Source organism: Hydractinia symbiolongicarpus, chromosome 9 (genome assembly GCF_029227915.1).
Source record: "Hydractinia symbiolongicarpus strain clone_291-10 chromosome 9, HSymV2.1, whole genome shotgun sequence".
In the NCBI taxonomy this organism is placed as follows: Eukaryota; Metazoa; Cnidaria; class Hydrozoa; order Anthoathecata; family Hydractiniidae; genus Hydractinia; species Hydractinia symbiolongicarpus.
Window position 1 is genome coordinate 10,459,272 of NC_079883.1, and position 18,262 is coordinate 10,477,533.

The 18,262-nt window shown below is 41.0% G+C and overlaps 14 non-coding genes across 14 annotated transcripts; 3 read left to right on the plus strand and 11 right to left on the minus strand.

The window, feature by feature from the left end:
- Positions 1-129: 129 nt before the first annotated feature.
- Positions 130-321, minus strand: LOC130661143 (U2 spliceosomal RNA). The gene has a single exon (XR_008988337.1). It is a non-coding gene; the product is annotated as a U2 spliceosomal RNA (small nuclear RNA).
- A 322-nt stretch (positions 322-643) lies between these two features.
- Trnar-acg (transfer RNA arginine (anticodon ACG)) lies at positions 644-716 on the minus strand. Its single transcript has one exon. It is a non-coding gene; the product is annotated as a tRNA-Arg (tRNA).
- A 2,367-nt stretch (positions 717-3,083) lies between these two features.
- LOC130658138 (5S ribosomal RNA) lies at positions 3,084-3,202 on the plus strand. Its single transcript, XR_008985355.1, has one exon. It is a non-coding gene; the product is annotated as a 5S ribosomal RNA (ribosomal RNA).
- A 329-nt stretch (positions 3,203-3,531) lies between these two features.
- Positions 3,532-3,696, minus strand: LOC130660100 (U1 spliceosomal RNA). Its single transcript, XR_008987301.1, has one exon. It is a non-coding gene; the product is annotated as a U1 spliceosomal RNA (small nuclear RNA).
- A 185-nt stretch (positions 3,697-3,881) lies between these two features.
- Positions 3,882-4,073, minus strand: LOC130661144 (U2 spliceosomal RNA). The gene has a single exon (XR_008988338.1). It is a non-coding gene; the product is annotated as a U2 spliceosomal RNA (small nuclear RNA).
- Positions 4,074-4,395: 322 nt separating this feature from the next.
- Trnar-acg (transfer RNA arginine (anticodon ACG)) lies at positions 4,396-4,468 on the minus strand. Its single transcript has one exon. It is a non-coding gene; the product is annotated as a tRNA-Arg (tRNA).
- A 4,468-nt stretch (positions 4,469-8,936) lies between these two features.
- Positions 8,937-9,055, plus strand: LOC130658139 (5S ribosomal RNA). The gene has a single exon (XR_008985356.1). It is a non-coding gene; the product is annotated as a 5S ribosomal RNA (ribosomal RNA).
- Positions 9,056-9,383: 328 nt separating this feature from the next.
- On the minus strand, positions 9,384-9,548 carry LOC130660101 (U1 spliceosomal RNA). The gene has a single exon (XR_008987302.1). It is a non-coding gene; the product is annotated as a U1 spliceosomal RNA (small nuclear RNA).
- A 185-nt stretch (positions 9,549-9,733) lies between these two features.
- On the minus strand, positions 9,734-9,925 carry LOC130661145 (U2 spliceosomal RNA). Its single transcript, XR_008988340.1, has one exon. It is a non-coding gene; the product is annotated as a U2 spliceosomal RNA (small nuclear RNA).
- A 322-nt stretch (positions 9,926-10,247) lies between these two features.
- Positions 10,248-10,320, minus strand: Trnar-acg (transfer RNA arginine (anticodon ACG)). Its single transcript has one exon. It is a non-coding gene; the product is annotated as a tRNA-Arg (tRNA).
- Positions 10,321-14,788: 4,468 nt separating this feature from the next.
- LOC130658140 (5S ribosomal RNA) lies at positions 14,789-14,907 on the plus strand. Its single transcript, XR_008985357.1, has one exon. It is a non-coding gene; the product is annotated as a 5S ribosomal RNA (ribosomal RNA).
- Positions 14,908-15,235: 328 nt separating this feature from the next.
- LOC130660103 (U1 spliceosomal RNA) lies at positions 15,236-15,400 on the minus strand. The gene has a single exon (XR_008987304.1). It is a non-coding gene; the product is annotated as a U1 spliceosomal RNA (small nuclear RNA).
- A 185-nt stretch (positions 15,401-15,585) lies between these two features.
- On the minus strand, positions 15,586-15,777 carry LOC130661146 (U2 spliceosomal RNA). Its single transcript, XR_008988341.1, has one exon. It is a non-coding gene; the product is annotated as a U2 spliceosomal RNA (small nuclear RNA).
- Positions 15,778-16,099: 322 nt separating this feature from the next.
- Positions 16,100-16,172, minus strand: Trnar-acg (transfer RNA arginine (anticodon ACG)). The gene has a single exon. It is a non-coding gene; the product is annotated as a tRNA-Arg (tRNA).
- Positions 16,173-18,262: the final 2,090 nt, after the last annotated feature.

Genomic DNA, 18,262 nt, shown 5'->3' on the forward strand with positions numbered 1-18,262 from the left:
GCTTGAGTGTGTTATAAACTGCCGTGTCGCGGGGCATAGGCTGTATTCTCCCCCAGTGTACGCGTTTTGTTCCCGCCGTAGACTATGCAGAGTGCCGTCGGAAAGAGGACTGCTATTATTCTTTTATTGCTTATGTGGGCCGCCATCGGTAATAGTGCAACACCAAGGCAACCCGTGGTCACGGCGTGAATGAATCCACCTCCATGACCCAAGGCCAAAAATCAGATTAATATACTGACCATTCAGAGAATGGCCTACCAGATATTAAACTGATAAGAACAGATACTACACTTGATCTTAGCCATTAGGCCGAGAAGCGATAAAGAACAAGCGTTGCCATGATAGGCATCGTCCACACACCGTAACTGCTTGTGGAGCATGTCACGTTACTGTAAAGCTTACAACTGTCACCGCGTACGGATGGACGGCGACATAGTAAAAATCACGGCTGTTGATTTAGCCGTAGGATGGAGAGCGACTGTAGCGAGTGGATGGTAACTTACATGAATGCTAACAAAGGCGACGATACTAAGTGCGTGATATTACTTTCCAATATGTCTGCGTACATTCCGTTTATCAACGCATTACGCCAGAACGTGCGCGCGCGTTACACAGTAGACCATGCAGCCGAAATGCGACAGTGCGACCCTGCCAGGAGTCGAACCTGGAATCCCCTGATTCGTAGTCAGATGCCTTATCCATTGGGCCACAGGGCCATGCTTATGACTTCGCCCCATCGTCATTTTGGCTTGCGCATTCGTTTTACTTACGACAGAATTCTTCGTGTTTGTAGCCATGAAAGAAAGGGACTTCTGTGAGTGAATTTTTTTACTGTGGTCTAATAAAAAAGTCGAAACGCAGTGCCCAATATATGAATTGCTCCTAATAGCCGGAAACAGGCCGTGTCGATGATGTAGGCCGACATACGCAACGCAAACCAAAGAACGCTTTATGAAAATCCTAACACGAGCGCGGAAGAAGCCCAAATTAACAGACTAGATGTAATGCTGAAGACCTCAAACTCCAGCAGCTTCTCTTGCAGACTATTGCGTCGTACTACAAATAAAAATTAACATGCTTTCGCATAGTCGCGGCACCCAAAACGGACATTATACGATGTACAGAAACACACATTTCTGTTTTCGCGCCAAATCAATTCCCGGGAGTGGTACTTTTACGTCCGCATACTTCGCACCGTCTTAAATTATATCTCATTTACACGGTAATGTTTAGTATACTTCTACTGTGATAACAAGCATCGTTTATCGTTGGATTGTTGTAAGAAAACATTAAAAATGAGTGAAGCAGCTTCTCCAAAGAAAATCGCACCCAAGAAGAAACCTGCTGCAAAGAAGACAGCTGATCACCCTAAATATGTGGACATGATCAAGGCTGCTATCGCTACCCTAAAGGAACGCGGTGGTTCATCTCGCCAAGCTATTACAAAATATATTCATGCAAATTACAAAGTTGCTGAAAACTCAGATCATCATCTGAAAATGGCTCTTAAACGAGGAGTAACATCAGGCGATTTGATTCAAACTAAAGGCACTGGTGCTTCTGGATCATTCAAGCTAGGTCAGGTAAAAAAAGAAAAACCTAAGAAAAAGGCCGCAGCAAAAAAGCCAACGGCAAAGAAGCCTACTGCAAAGAAAAGTACACCAAAAAAGAAGCCAGCAAAGAAGAGCACGCCAAAGAAAGCAGCAAAGAAGCCTGCCACAAAGAAAGCCTCGGCTAAGAAACCAGCAGCCAAGTAAATGTTTTTTTAAAGATGTGTGGTCTTAAAAAAGACCGTTTGTGTTTGGTAGACGTTGGTTTACTTGCTGCTTGTGTATTTTGTGACGGCTTTTGTTCCTTCACTGACTGCGTGTTTTGCAAGTTCTCCAGGCAAGAGAAGACGTACTGCGGTTTGAATTTCACGAGAAGAGATGGTCGACTTTTTGTTTTGAAGAGCCAAACGCGAAGCTTCGGAAGCAATGCGCTCAAAGATGTCGTTGACAAATGAGTTCATGATGCTCATAGCTTTGCTTGAAACTCCGACATCTGGGTGAACTTGTTTCAAAACATTGTAGATGTAAATAGCATAACTTTCCTTTCTCTTTCTCTTGCGTTTCTTTTCACCAGTTCCACCAATCTTTCCTCCTTTTTTGCCGGCTCTTTTTTCACCTTTCTTGGCTACTTTAGGTGCCTGTTTTCCTCCTTTAGCTGCTGCGTCAGACATGGTTAAAAATTTTTGCTACTTAACTTGTAAATAAGCATTAAACTGCAAGTCAAAACTTTTTGTTTATAAGTAAAAAAATCGGATCGAATTCGATCCGAAAACGCCGATACGCAATTTAATTGGTTAAAAAAAAAATCTTTTGTTTAATACTTAATTATGATTGGTTAAAAAAACATGATTTCGATCCTATTTTTATGATGAAAAAACGAGTAAAGTTTATTTCGTTAACACTTACGTTAAATATTCGTACGTTTTTGTATTAACTTACAAATCAAATCGCAGTTATGTCTGGACGTGGAAAAGGTGGAAAAGCTAAGGCTAAAGCCAAGACAAGATCCTCAAGAGCTGGACTTCAATTTCCAGTCGGTAGAGTGCATAGATTCCTTCGTAGAGGGCACTATGCTAACCGAATTGGATCTGGAGCACCAGTTTACTTAGCAGCCGTCTTGGAATATTTATCTGCTGAGATATTGGAGTTGGCTGGTAACGCAGCAAGAGACAACAAAAAAGCTAGGATTATTCCAAGACATTTACAATTGGCTGTTCGTAATGATGAAGAATTAAACAAACTTTTGAGCGGTGTAACCATTGCAGCTGGTGGTGTTTTGCCAAACATTCAAGCTGTCTTACTCCCAAAGAAGAACGACAAAGGACTGAAGAAGTAAACCGCTACACTCAGAAAACAACGGCTATTTTTATAGCCACACATCTTTAAAAAAACATTGTTTTTTTCACAAAACTATAACCTTAAAGTCTAATAGATAATCCATGCATACGCCTTGTCCTAAGTAACTCAAAGAAATTAAATAAAAAAATTTGATCACAATGTCAAAATAAATTGCACGTATTTGCACCTACTAATGTCTACGGCCATACCACGATGAACACACCCGTTCTCGTCTGATCACGGAAGTTAAGCATCGTCGGGCCGGGATAGTACTTGGATGGGGGACCGCCTGGGAACTCCCGGTGTCGTAGGCTTTTCATTTTCATTTGCTGTGATATATTTCTTGTTATAACAATTAAGGAACGTGGCGGTTGTTGAAAGTGTTTCCTATGACATTTTCCTACGACATTTTCAGGTGATAGTACGAGAAAAAAGAGCTTTCAAATGCATACAAACTCGATCTATTGCCGATCATCCAATAACCCTGACGGAATGGCAAATAAAATAAAATTCCGCCGCCTTCCGAGGACTTATATCGCAATCACGTTTCGTAACAGCCAAGCGAGGTTTTACCTTAGCGTTTAAGTCACCACCGACATTGTGGCCGCGCAACTTTTCTAAGCTCATTCATTTTGACTTAAGGAGGGGGCGAGCGCGGACGCAGGCCCCCACTACCAGAAATTGTACGGTCGAGTTACTGACGTTTGCAGTAATCGCAGAGGTCAGCCCAAGCGTAGTGCAATGCAAGAGCCTCACTCTGGAAGAAAACCCTCATTGATCAGTCTTTACTTCCCCGTCAGGTAAGTATGAGTTGGAACTGCACCGTAGCATGAGGGTACCCTTCAAAGTTTGTTAATGCTTGTGGCTTGAGTGTGTTATAAACTGCCGTGTCGCGGGGCATAGGCTGTATTCTCCCCCAGTGTACGCGTTTTGTTCCCGCCGTAGACTATGCAGAGTGCCGTCGGAAAGAGGACTGCTATTATTCTTTTATTGCTTATGTGGGCCGCCATCGGTAATAGTGCAACACCAAGGCAACCCGTGGTCACGGCGTGAATGAATCCACCTCCATGACCCAAGGCCAAAAATCAGATTAATATACTGACCATTCAGAGAATGGCCTACCAGATATTAAACTGATAAGAACAGATACTACACTTGATCTTAGCCATTAGGCCGAGAAGCGATAAAGAACAAGCGTTGCCATGATAGGCATCGTCCACACACCGTAACTGTTTGTGGAGCATGTCACGTTACTGTAAAGCTTACAACTGTCACCGCGTACGGATGGACGGCGACATAGTAAAAATCACGGCTGTTGATTTAGCCGTAGGATGGAGAGCGACTGTAGCGAGTGGATGGTAACTTACATGAATGCTAACAAAGGCGACGATACTAAGTGCGTGATATTACTTTCCAATATGTCTGCGTACATTCCGTTTATCAACGCATTACGCCAGAACGTGCGCGCGCGTTACACAGTAGACCATGCAGCCGAAATGCGACAGTGCGACCCTGCCAGGAGTCGAACCTGGAATCCCCTGATTCGTAGTCAGATGCCTTATCCATTGGGCCACAGGGCCATGCTTATGACTTCGCCCCATCGTCATTTTGGCTTGCGCATTCGTTTTACTTACGACAGAATTCTTCGTGTTTGTAGCCATGAAAGAAAGGGACTTCTGTGAGTGAATTTTTTTACTGTGGTCTAATAAAAAAGTCGAAACGCAGTGCCCAATATATGAATTGCTCCTAATAGCCGGAAACAGGCCGTGTCGATGATGTAGGCCGACATACGCAACGCAAACCAAAGAACGCTTTATGAAAATCCTAACACGAGCGCGGAAGAAGCCCAAATTAACAGACTAGATGTAATGCTGAAGACCTCAAACTCCAGCAGCTTCTCTTGCAGACTATTGCGTCGTACTACAAATAAAAATTAACATGCTTTCGCATAGTCGCGGCACCCAAAACGGACATTATACGATGTACAGAAACACACATTTCTGTTTTCGCGCCAAATCAATTCCCGGGAGTGGTACTTTTACGTCCGCATACTTCGCACCGTCTTAAATTATATCTCATTTACACGGTAATGTTTAGTATACTTCTACTGTGATAACAAGCATCGTTTATCGTTGGATTGTTGTAAGAAAACATTAAAAATGAGTGAAGCAGCTTCTCCAAAGAAAATCGCACCCAAGAAGAAACCTGCTGCAAAGAAGACAGCTGATCACCCTAAATATGTGGACATGATCAAGGCTGCTATCGCTACCCTAAAGGAACGCGGTGGTTCATCTCGCCAAGCTATTACAAAATATATTCATGCAAATTACAAAGTTGCTGAAAACTCAGATCATCATCTGAAAATGGCTCTTAAACGAGGAGTAACATCAGGCGATTTGATTCAAACTAAAGGCACTGGTGCTTCTGGATCATTCAAGCTAGGTCAGGTAAAAAAAGAAAAACCTAAGAAAAAGGCCGCAGCAAAAAAGCCAACGGCAAAGAAGCCTACTGCAAAGAAAAGTACACCAAAAAAGAAGCCAGCAAAGAAGAGCACGCCAAAGAAAGCAGCAAAGAAGCCTGCCACAAAGAAAGCCTCGGCTAAGAAACCAGCAGCTAAGAAACCCACAAAGAAGCCTGTTGCTAAAAAACCTGCAGCAAAGAAGGTCAAAAAGACTCCCAAAAAGGCAGCAAAGAAGACCGCAAAAAAATAATTTGTGTGTATCTGGCTATTACATTAACAAACGGCTATTTTTATAGCCACACATTTACAAAAAAACATTATCTTGGTACAAAGTTAAACTTGTTTAAGTCACTTAAACAGTTAAAAAAGAGTAAATTTAAGATTAGATTCCCTAAGTTTAAGTATTTTCGTTTTTAAATTTCTTATTTTCTTGCTTTTACTTTTCTTGCCCTTCATATTTTTAACATTGTCAAACTTTATGTAGCATAAAATTTTTATGTAGCATAAAATTTAAACAGAAAGCAGGACAAAGTTTGATATAAAAAGCTAGCCGTAATATTTTTTATGGATGTGTGGCTATAAAAATAGCCGTTTTTTGTTTGGTAAGATGCTTAGGCACGTTCCCCACGAATTCTTCTTGCCAACTGGATGTCTTTAGGCATGATTGTAACTCGTTTTGCGTGAATGGCACACAAGTTAGTATCCTCGAACAAGCCAACAAGGTACGCTTCAGAAGCCTCTTGCAGAGCCATAACGGCTGTGCTCTGGAATCGCAGATCTGTTTTGAAGTCCTGAGCAATTTCTCGCACAAGACGCTGGAAAGGCAACTTGCGGATCAAGAGCTCGGTTGACTTCTGGTATCTTCTGATTTCTCTGAGAGCAACTGTACCAGGTCTGTAACGATGTGGTTTTTTCACTCCTCCAGTAGCTGGTGCGCTTTTCCTCGCAGCTTTAGTGGCGAGTTGTTTTCGTGGAGCCTTTCCTCCAGTAGATTTACGTGCAGTTTGCTTTGTACGAGCCATATTTTAAGAAGTCGATGTAGTACGGATACACAAGACGGTCTAAAATGCACTATCGCGCCAAAGTTTTATTTCTCATATTGATTGACAGCTAAGGTTCAAAACAAACCATTTGATTGGTGCTAAGAAAGTAATTTCTGATTGGCTGCATAATGACATTACGCTCATTACTTTAACATTTTTATAAAATCTGTGTTTTTTGGCTACGGGAAAACGGCTGTATCTTCTGATACACAAAAGCTTTTGACTTTTTTTTTTTTTAGTAAGTAGCAGAAGGTTTGGCGAATTCCAACGATGCCAAATTTATTGCCTTACTGAAACATTAAGACCACGAATTTTTAAAAAAACTACAGTTTTACTTAAAAAAATGTACAAAATGTTCGGAACATTTTGTAATGACGCAACTCTATTGGTTAATTAGGGTGTTTCCACGAGCAGTAGGTAATTTTATGGCCTCTTTTTAAAGCTGTCTGAATTCTGTTAACTCAAACGTTGTTTTTGTACTCGTTCTGTACGCAACTATATCAATATGTCTGGACGCGGAAAAGGAGGTAAAGGATTGGGAAAAGGAGGTGCTAAACGTCACCGAAAAATTCTTCGTGATAACATTCAGGGAATCACAAAACCTGCTATTCGGCGTCTTGCTCGACGAGGTGGTGTCAAACGTATCTCTGGCCTTATCTATGAGGAAACCAGAGGTGTACTGAAGGTTTTCTTAGAGAATGTTATTCGTGATGCTGTAACCTACACAGAGCACGCTAAACGCAAGACCGTTACCGCTATGGATGTTGTTTATGCCTTAAAACGTCAAGGAAGAACTCTTTACGGATTCGGAGGTTAAGCGTTGTCATTGCTCAACAAAAACGGCTATTTTTATAGCCACAAATCTTTTAAAACATTACTTTGTGCACGCTTCCAAATTACACAATGTGTAAAGTCTTGTCACAGTTACATTTATTGCTATACGATACTATGTCATATATGACACAAAAAAAATTTAGAAATACTTTGTAGGGTTAATTTGCCTGGGAGTGTTTCCGTGAAAAGCTGGGTTAAGTTAAATGTAAGCAATAACATGGATCAATGTACTTGTCTTTTCTGCAAGTACAGCTAATAATACGTATGAAAAGTGAAGCTAATCCACACACACATGGGGAAGTATTTTAAATGTAGGCTAGTGTTCTTAAGCACATTATTTAGAAGTTTTATTAACTTCGGTTAACTTGTAGTGACGCCAAGTAAATGTTTTTTTAAAGATGTGTGGTCTTAAAAAAGACCGTTTGTGTTTGGTAGACGTTGGTTTACTTGCTGCTTGTGTATTTTGTGACGGCTTTTGTTCCTTCACTGACTGCGTGTTTTGCAAGTTCTCCAGGCAAGAGAAGACGTACTGCGGTTTGAATTTCACGAGAAGAGATGGTCGACTTTTTGTTTTGAAGAGCCAAACGCGAAGCTTCGGAAGCAATGCGCTCAAAGATGTCGTTGACAAATGAGTTCATGATGCTCATAGCTTTGCTTGAAACTCCGACATCTGGGTGAACTTGTTTCAAAACATTGTAGATGTAAATAGCATAACTTTCCTTTCTCTTTCTCTTGCGTTTCTTTTCACCAGTTCCACCAATCTTTCCTCCTTTTTTGCCGGCTCTTTTTTCACCTTTCTTGGCTACTTTAGGTGCCTGTTTTCCTCCTTTAGCTGCTGCGTCAGACATGGTTAAAAATTTTTGCTACTTAACTTGTAAATAAGCATTAAACTGCAAGTCAAAACTTTTTGTTTATAAGTAAAAAAATCGGATCGAATTCGATCCGAAAACGCCGATACGCAATTTAATTGGTTAAAAAAAAAATCTTTTGTTTAATACTTAATTATGATTGGTTAAAAAAACATGATTTCGATCCTATTTTTATGATGAAAAAACGAGTAAAGTTTATTTCGTTAACACTTACGTTAAATATTCGTACGTTTTTGTATTAACTTACAAATCAAATCGCAGTTATGTCTGGACGTGGAAAAGGTGGAAAAGCTAAGGCTAAAGCCAAGACAAGATCCTCAAGAGCTGGACTTCAATTTCCAGTCGGTAGAGTGCATAGATTCCTTCGTAGAGGGCACTATGCTAACCGAATTGGATCTGGAGCACCAGTTTACTTAGCAGCCGTCTTGGAATATTTATCTGCTGAGATATTGGAGTTGGCTGGTAACGCAGCAAGAGACAACAAAAAAGCTAGGATTATTCCAAGACATTTACAATTGGCTGTTCGTAATGATGAAGAATTAAACAAACTTTTGAGCGGTGTAACCATTGCAGCTGGTGGTGTTTTGCCAAACATTCAAGCTGTCTTACTCCCAAAGAAGAACGACAAAGGACAGAAGAAGTAAACCGCTACACTCAGAAAACAACGGCTATTTTTATAGCCACACATCTTTAAAAAAACATTGTTTTTTTCACAAAACTATAACCTTAAAGTCTAATAGATAATCCATGCATACGCCTTGTCCTAAGTAACTCAAAGAAATTAAATAAAAAAATTTGATCACAACGTCAAAATAAATTGCACGTATTTGCACCTACTAATGTCTACGGCCATACCACGATGAACACACCCGTTCTCGTCTGATCACGGAAGTTAAGCATCGTCGGGCCGGGATAGTACTTGGATGGGGGACCGCCTGGGAACTCCCGGTGTCGTAGGCTTTTCATTTTCATTTGCTGTGATATATTTCTTGTTATAACAATTAAGGAACGTGGCGGTTGTTGAAAGTGTTTCCTATGACATTTTCCTACGACATTTTCAGGTGATAGTACGAGAAAAAAGAGCTTTCAAATGCATACAAACTCGATCTATTGCCGATCATCCAATAACCCTGACGGAATGGCAAATAAAATAAAATTCCGCCGCCTTCCGAGGACTTATATCGCAATCACGTTTCGTAACAGCCAAGCGAGGTTTTACCTTAGCGTTTAAGTCACCACCGACATTTGGCCGCGCAACTTTTCTAAGCTCATTCATTTTGACTTAAGGAGGGGGCGAGCGCGGACGCAGGCCCCCACTACCAGAAATTGTACGGTCGAGTTACTGACGTTTGCAGTAATCGCAGAGGTCAGCCCAAGCGTAGTGCAATGCAAGAGCCTCACTCTGGAAGAAAACCCTCATTGATCAGTCTTTACTTCCCCGTCAGGTAAGTATGAGTTGGAACTGCACCGTAGCATGAGGGTACCCTTCAAAGTTTGTTAATGCTTGTGGCTTGAGTGTGTTATAAACTGCCGTGTCGCGGGGCATAGGCTGTATTCTCCCCCAGTGTACGCGTTTTGTTCCCGCCGTAGACTATGCAGAGTGCCGTCGGAAAGAGGACTGCTATTATTCTTTTATTGCTTATGTGGGCCGCCATCGGTAATAGTGCAACACCAAGGCAACCCGTGGTCACGGCGTGAATGAATCCACCTCCATGACCCAAGGCCAAAAATCAGATTAATATACTGACCATTCAGAGAATGGCCTACCAGATATTAAACTGATAAGAACAGATACTACACTTGATCTTAGCCATTAGGCCGAGAAGCGATAAAGAACAAGCGTTGCCATGATAGGCATCGTCCACACACCGTAACTGCTTGTGGAGCATGTCACGTTACTGTAAAGCTTACAACTGTCACCGCGTACGGATGGACGGCGACATAGTAAAAATCACGGCTGTTGATTTAGCCGTAGGATGGAGAGCGACTGTAGCGAGTGGATGGTAACTTACATGAATGCTAACAAAGGCGACGATACTAAGTGCGTGATATTACTTTCCAATATGTCTGCGTACATTCCGTTTATCAACGCATTACGCCAGAACGTGCGCGCGCGTTACACAGTAGACCATGCAGCCGAAATGCGACAGTGCGACCCTGCCAGGAGTCGAACCTGGAATCCCCTGATTCGTAGTCAGATGCCTTATCCATTGGGCCACAGGGCCATGCTTATGACTTCGCCCCATCGTCATTTTGGCTTGCGCATTCGTTTTACTTACGACAGAATTCTTCGTGTTTGTAGCCATGAAAGAAAGGGACTTCTGTGAGTGAATTTTTTTACTGTGGTCTAATAAAAAAGTCGAAACGCAGTGCCCAATATATGAATTGCTCCTAATAGCCGGAAACAGGCCGTGTCGATGATGTAGGCCGACATACGCAACGCAAACCAAAGAACGCTTTATGAAAATCCTAACACGAGCGCGGAAGAAGCCCAAATTAACAGACTAGATGTAATGCTGAAGACCTCAAACTCCAGCAGCTTCTCTTGCAGACTATTGCGTCGTACTACAAATAAAAATTAACATGCTTTCGCATAGTCGCGGCACCCAAAACGGACATTATACGATGTACAGAAACACACATTTCTGTTTTCGCGCCAAATCAATTCCCGGGAGTGGTACTTTTACGTCCGCATACTTCGCACCGTCTTAAATTATATCTCATTTACACGGTAATGTTTAGTATACTTCTACTGTGATAACAAGCATCGTTTATCGTTGGATTGTTGTAAGAAAACATTAAAAATGAGTGAAGCAGCTTCTCCAAAGAAAATCGCACCCAAGAAGAAACCTGCTGCAAAGAAGACAGCTGATCACCCTAAATATGTGGACATGATCAAGGCTGCTATCGCTACCCTAAAGGAACGCGGTGGTTCATCTCGCCAAGCTATTACAAAATATATTCATGCAAATTACAAAGTTGCTGAAAACTCAGATCATCATCTGAAAATGGCTCTTAAACGAGGAGTAACATCAGGCGATTTGATTCAAACTAAAGGCACTGGTGCTTCTGGATCATTCAAGCTAGGTCAGGTAAAAAAAGAAAAACCTAAGAAAAAGGCCGCAGCAAAAAAGCCAACGGCAAAGAAGCCTACTGCAAAGAAAAGTACACCAAAAAAGAAGCCAGCAAAGAAGAGCACGCCAAAGAAAGCAGCAAAGAAGCCTGCCACAAAGAAAGCCTCGGCTAAGAAACCAGCAGCTAAGAAACCCACAAAGAAGCCTGTTGCTAAAAAACCTGCAGCAAAGAAGGTCAAAAAGACTCCCAAAAAGGCAGCAAAGAAGACCGCAAAAAAATAATTTGTGTGTATCTGGCTATTACATTAACAAACGGCTATTTTTATAGCCACACATTTACAAAAAAACATTATCTTGGTACAAAGTTAAACTTGTTTAAGTCACTTAAACAGTTAAAAAAGAGTAAATTTAAGATTAGATTCCCTAAGTTTAAGTATTTTCGTTTTTAAATTTCTTATTTTCTTGCTTTTACTTTTCTTGCCCTTCATATTTTTAACATTGTCAAACTTTATGTAGCATAAAATTTTTATGTAGCATAAAATTTAAACAGAAAGCAGGACAAAGTTTGATATAAAAAGCTAGCCGTAATATTTTTTATGGATGTGTGGCTATAAAAATAGCCGTTTTTTGTTTGGTAAGATGCTTAGGCACGTTCCCCACGAATTCTTCTTGCCAACTGGATGTCTTTAGGCATGATTGTAACTCGTTTTGCGTGAATGGCACACAAGTTAGTATCCTCGAACAAGCCAACAAGGTACGCTTCAGAAGCCTCTTGCAGAGCCATAACGGCTGTGCTCTGGAATCGCAGATCTGTTTTGAAGTCCTGAGCAATTTCTCGCACAAGACGCTGGAAAGGCAACTTGCGGATCAAGAGCTCGGTTGACTTCTGGTATCTTCTGATTTCTCTGAGAGCAACTGTACCAGGTCTGTAACGATGTGGTTTTTTCACTCCTCCAGTAGCTGGTGCGCTTTTCCTCGCAGCTTTAGTGGCGAGTTGTTTTCGTGGAGCCTTTCCTCCAGTAGATTTACGTGCAGTTTGCTTTGTACGAGCCATATTTTAAGAAGTCGATGTAGTACGGATACACAAGACGGTCTAAAATGCACTATCGCGCCAAAGTTTTATTTCTCATATTGATTGACAGCTAAGGTTCAAAACAAACCATTTGATTGGTGCTAAGAAAGTAATTTCTGATTGGCTGCATAATGACATTACGCTCATTACTTTAACATTTTTATAAAATCTGTGTTTTTTGGCTACGGGAAAACGGCTGTATCTTCTGATACACAAAAGCTTTTGACTTTTTTTTTTTTTAGTAAGTAGCAGAAGGTTTGGCGAATTCCAACGATGCCAAATTTATTGCCTTACTGAAACATTAAGACCACGAATTTTTAAAAAAACTACAGTTTTACTTAAAAAAATGTACAAAATGTTCGGAACATTTTGTAATGACGCAACTCTATTGGTTAATTAGGGTGTTTCCACGAGCAGTAGGTAATTTTATGGCCTCTTTTTAAAGCTGTCTGAATTCTGTTAACTCAAACGTTGTTTTTGTACTCGTTCTGTACGCAACTATATCAATATGTCTGGACGCGGAAAAGGAGGTAAAGGATTGGGAAAAGGAGGTGCTAAACGTCACCGAAAAATTCTTCGTGATAACATTCAGGGAATCACAAAACCTGCTATTCGGCGTCTTGCTCGACGAGGTGGTGTCAAACGTATCTCTGGCCTTATCTATGAGGAAACCAGAGGTGTACTGAAGGTTTTCTTAGAGAATGTTATTCGTGATGCTGTAACCTACACAGAGCACGCTAAACGCAAGACCGTTACCGCTATGGATGTTGTTTATGCCTTAAAACGTCAAGGAAGAACTCTTTACGGATTCGGAGGTTAAGCGTTGTCATTGCTCAACAAAAACGGCTATTTTTATAGCCACAAATCTTTTAAAACATTACTTTGTGCACGCTTCCAAATTACACAATGTGTAAAGTCTTGTCACAGTTACATTTATTGCTATACGATACTATGTCATATATGACACAAAAAAAATTTAGAAATACTTTGTAGGGTTAATTTGCCTGGGAGTGTTTCCGTGAAAAGCTGGGTTAAGTTAAATGTAAGCAATAACATGGATCAATGTACTTGTCTTTTCTGCAAGTACAGCTAATAATACGTATGAAAAGTGAAGCTAATCCACACACACATGGGGAAGTATTTTAAATGTAGGCTAGTGTTCTTAAGCACATTATTTAGAAGTTTTATTAACTTCGGTTAACTTGTAGTGACGCCAAGTAAATGTTTTTTTAAAGATGTGTGGTCTTAAAAAAGACCGTTTGTGTTTGGTAGACGTTGGTTTACTTGCTGCTTGTGTATTTTGTGACGGCTTTTGTTCCTTCACTGACTGCGTGTTTTGCAAGTTCTCCAGGCAAGAGAAGACGTACTGCGGTTTGAATTTCACGAGAAGAGATGGTCGACTTTTTGTTTTGAAGAGCCAAACGCGAAGCTTCGGAAGCAATGCGCTCAAAGATGTCGTTGACAAATGAGTTCATGATGCTCATAGCTTTGCTTGAAACTCCGACATCTGGGTGAACTTGTTTCAAAACATTGTAGATGTAAATAGCATAACTTTCCTTTCTCTTTCTCTTGCGTTTCTTTTCACCAGTTCCACCAATCTTTCCTCCTTTTTTGCCGGCTCTTTTTTCACCTTTCTTGGCTACTTTAGGTGCCTGTTTTCCTCCTTTAGCTGCTGCGTCAGACATGGTTAAAAATTTTTGCTACTTAACTTGTAAATAAGCATTAAACTGCAAGTCAAAACTTTTTGTTTATAAGTAAAAAAATCGGATCGAATTCGATCCGAAAACGCCGATACGCAATTTAATTGGTTAAAAAAAAAATCTTTTGTTTAATACTTAATTATGATTGGTTAAAAAAACATGATTTCGATCCTATTTTTATGATGAAAAAACGAGTAAAGTTTATTTCGTTAACACTTACGTTAAATATTCGTACGTTTTTGTATTAACTTACAAATCAAATCGCAGTTATGTCTGGACGTGGAAAAGGTGGAAAAGCTAAGGCTAAAGCCAAGACAAGATCCTCAAGAGCTGGACTTCAATTTCCAGTCGGTAGAGTGCATAGATTCCTTCGTAGAGGGCACTATGCTAACCGAATTGGATCTGGAGCACCAGTTTACTTAGCAGCCGTCTTGGAATATTTATCTGCTGAGATATTGGAGTTGGCTGGTAACGCAGCAAGAGACAACAAAAAAGCTAGGATTATTCCAAGACATTTACAATTGGCTGTTCGTAATGATGAAGAATTAAACAAACTTTTGAGCGGTGTAACCATTGCAGCTGGTGGTGTTTTGCCAAACATTCAAGCTGTCTTACTCCCAAAGAAGAACGACAAAGGACAGAAGAAGTAAACCGCTACACTCAGAAAACAACGGCTATTTTTATAGCCACACATCTTTAAAAAAACATTGTTTTTTTCACAAAACTATAACCTTAAAGTCTAATAGATAATCCATGCATACGCCTTGTCCTAAGTAACTCAAAGAAATTAAATAAAAAAATTTGATCACAACGTCAAAATAAATTGCACGTATTTGCACCTACTAATGTCTACGGCCATACCACGATGAACACACCCGTTCTCGTCTGATCACGGAAGTTAAGCATCGTCGGGCCGGGATAGTACTTGGATGGGGGACCGCCTGGGAACTCCCGGTGTCGTAGGCTTTTCATTTTCATTTGCTGTGATATATTTCTTGTTATAACAATTAAGGAACGTGGCGGTTGTTGAAAGTGTTTCCTATGACATTTTCCTACGACATTTTCAGGTGATAGTACGAGAAAAAAGAGCTTTCAAATGCATACAAACTCGATCTATTGCCGATCATCCAATAACCCTGACGGAATGGCAAATAAAATAAAATTCCGCCGCCTTCCGAGGACTTATATCGCAATCACGTTTCGTAACAGCCAAGCGAGGTTTTACCTTAGCGTTTAAGTCACCACCGACATTTGGCCGCGCAACTTTTCTAAGCTCATTCATTTTGACTTAAGGAGGGGGCGAGCGCGGACGCAGGCCCCCACTACCAGAAATTGTACGGTCGAGTTACTGACGTTTGCAGTAATCGCAGAGGTCAGCCCAAGCGTAGTGCAATGCAAGAGCCTCACTCTGGAAGAAAACCCTCATTGATCAGTCTTTACTTCCCCGTCAGGTAAGTATGAGTTGGAACTGCACCGTAGCATGAGGGTACCCTTCAAAGTTTGTTAATGCTTGTGGCTTGAGTGTGTTATAAACTGCCGTGTCGCGGGGCATAGGCTGTATTCTCCCCCAGTGTACGCGTTTTGTTCCCGCCGTAGACTATGCAGAGTGCCGTCGGAAAGAGGACTGCTATTATTCTTTTATTGCTTATGTGGGCCGCCATCGGTAATAGTGCAACACCAAGGCAACCCGTGGTCACGGCGTGAATGAATCCACCTCCATGACCCAAGGCCAAAAATCAGATTAATATACTGACCATTCAGAGAATGGCCTACCAGATATTAAACTGATAAGAACAGATACTACACTTGATCTTAGCCATTAGGCCGAGAAGCGATAAAGAACAAGCGTTGCCATGATAGGCATCGTCCACACACCGTAACTGCTTGTGGAGCATGTCACGTTACTGTAAAGCTTACAACTGTCACCGCGTACGGATGGACGGCGACATAGTAAAAATCACGGCTGTTGATTTAGCCGTAGGATGGAGAGCGACTGTAGCGAGTGGATGGTAACTTACATGAATGCTAACAAAGGCGACGATACTAAGTGCGTGATATTACTTTCCAATATGTCTGCGTACATTCCGTTTATCAACGCATTACGCCAGAACGTGCGCGCGCGTTACACAGTAGACCATGCAGCCGAAATGCGACAGTGCGACCCTGCCAGGAGTCGAACCTGGAATCCCCTGATTCGTAGTCAGATGCCTTATCCATTGGGCCACAGGGCCATGCTTATGACTTCGCCCCATCGTCATTTTGGCTTGCGCATTCGTTTTACTTACGACAGAATTCTTCGTGTTTGTAGCCATGAAAGAAAGGGACTTCTGTGAGTGAATTTTTTTACTGTGGTCTAATAAAAAAGTCGAAACGCAGTGCCCAATATATGAATTGCTCCTAATAGCCGGAAACAGGCCGTGTCGATGATGTAGGCCGACATACGCAACGCAAACCAAAGAACGCTTTATGAAAATCCTAACACGAGCGCGGAAGAAGCCCAAATTAACAGACTAGATGTAATGCTGAAGACCTCAAACTCCAGCAGCTTCTCTTGCAGACTATTGCGTCGTACTACAAATAAAAATTAACATGCTTTCGCATAGTCGCGGCACCCAAAACGGACATTATACGATGTACAGAAACACACATTTCTGTTTTCGCGCCAAATCAATTCCCGGGAGTGGTACTTTTACGTCCGCATACTTCGCACCGTCTTAAATTATATCTCATTTACACGGTAATGTTTAGTATACTTCTACTGTGATAACAAGCATCGTTTATCGTTGGATTGTTGTAAGAAAACATTAAAAATGAGTGAAGCAGCTTCTCCAAAGAAAATCGCACCCAAGAAGAAACCTGCTGCAAAGAAGACAGCTGATCACCCTAAATATGTGGACATGATCAAGGCTGCTATCGCTACCCTAAAGGAACGCGGTGGTTCATCTCGCCAAGCTATTACAAAATATATTCATGCAAATTACAAAGTTGCTGAAAACTCAGATCATCATCTGAAAATGGCTCTTAAACGAGGAGTAACATCAGGCGATTTGATTCAAACTAAAGGCACTGGTGCTTCTGGATCATTCAAGCTAGGTCAGGTAAAAAAAGAAAAACCTAAGAAAAAGGCCGCAGCAAAAAAGCCAACGGCAAAGAAGCCTACTGCAAAGAAAAGTACACCAAAAAAGAAGCCAGCAAAGAAGAGCACGCCAAAGAAAGCAGCAAAGAAGCCTGCCACAAAGAAAGCCTCGGCTAAGAAACCAGCAGCTAAGAAACCCACAAAGAAGCCTGTTGCTAAAAAACCTGCAGCAAAGAAGGTCAAAAAGACTCCCAAAAAGGCAGCAAAGAAGACCGCAAAAAAATAATTTGTGTGTATCTGGCTATTACATTAACAAACGGCTATTTTTATAGCCACACATTTACAAAAAAACATTATCTTGGTACAAAGTTAAACTTGTTTAAGTCACTTAAACAGTTAAAAAAGAGTAAATTTAAGATTAGATTCCCTAAGTTTAAGTATTTTCGTTTTTAAATTTCTTATTTTCTTGCTTTTACTTTTCTTGCCCTTCATATTTTTAACATTGTCAAACTTTATGTAGCATAAAATTTTTATGTAGCATAAAATTTAAACAGAAAGCAGGACAAAGTTTGATATAAAAAGCTAGCCGTAATATTTTTTATGGATGTGTGGCTATAAAAATAGCCGTTTTTTGTTTGGTAAGATGCTTAGGCACGTTCCCCACGAATTCTTCTTGCCAACTGGATGTCTTTAGGCATGATTGTAACTCGTTTTGCGTGAATGGCACACAAGTTAGTATCCTCGAACAAGCCAACAAGGTACGCTTCAGAAGCCTCTTGCAGAGCCATAACGGCTGTGCTCTGGAATCGCAGATCTGTTTTGAAGTCCTGAGCAATTTCTCGCACAAGACGCTGGAAAGGCAACTTGCGGATCAAGAGCTCGGTTGACTTCTGGTATCTTCTGATTTCTCTGAGAGCAACTGTACCAGGTCTGTAACGATGTGGTTTTTTCACTCCTCCAGTAGCTGGTGCGCTTTTCCTCGCAGCTTTAGTGGCGAGTTGTTTTCGTGGAGCCTTTCCTCCAGTAGATTTACGTGCAGTTTGCTTTGTACGAGCCATATTTTAAGAAGTCGATGTAGTACGGATACACAAGACGGTCTAAAATGCACTATCGCGCCAAAGTTTTATTTCTCATATTGATTGACAGCTAAGGTTCAAAACAAACCATTTGATTGGTGCTAAGAAAGTAATTTCTGATTGGCTGCATAATGACATTACGCTCATTACTTTAACATTTTTATAAAAT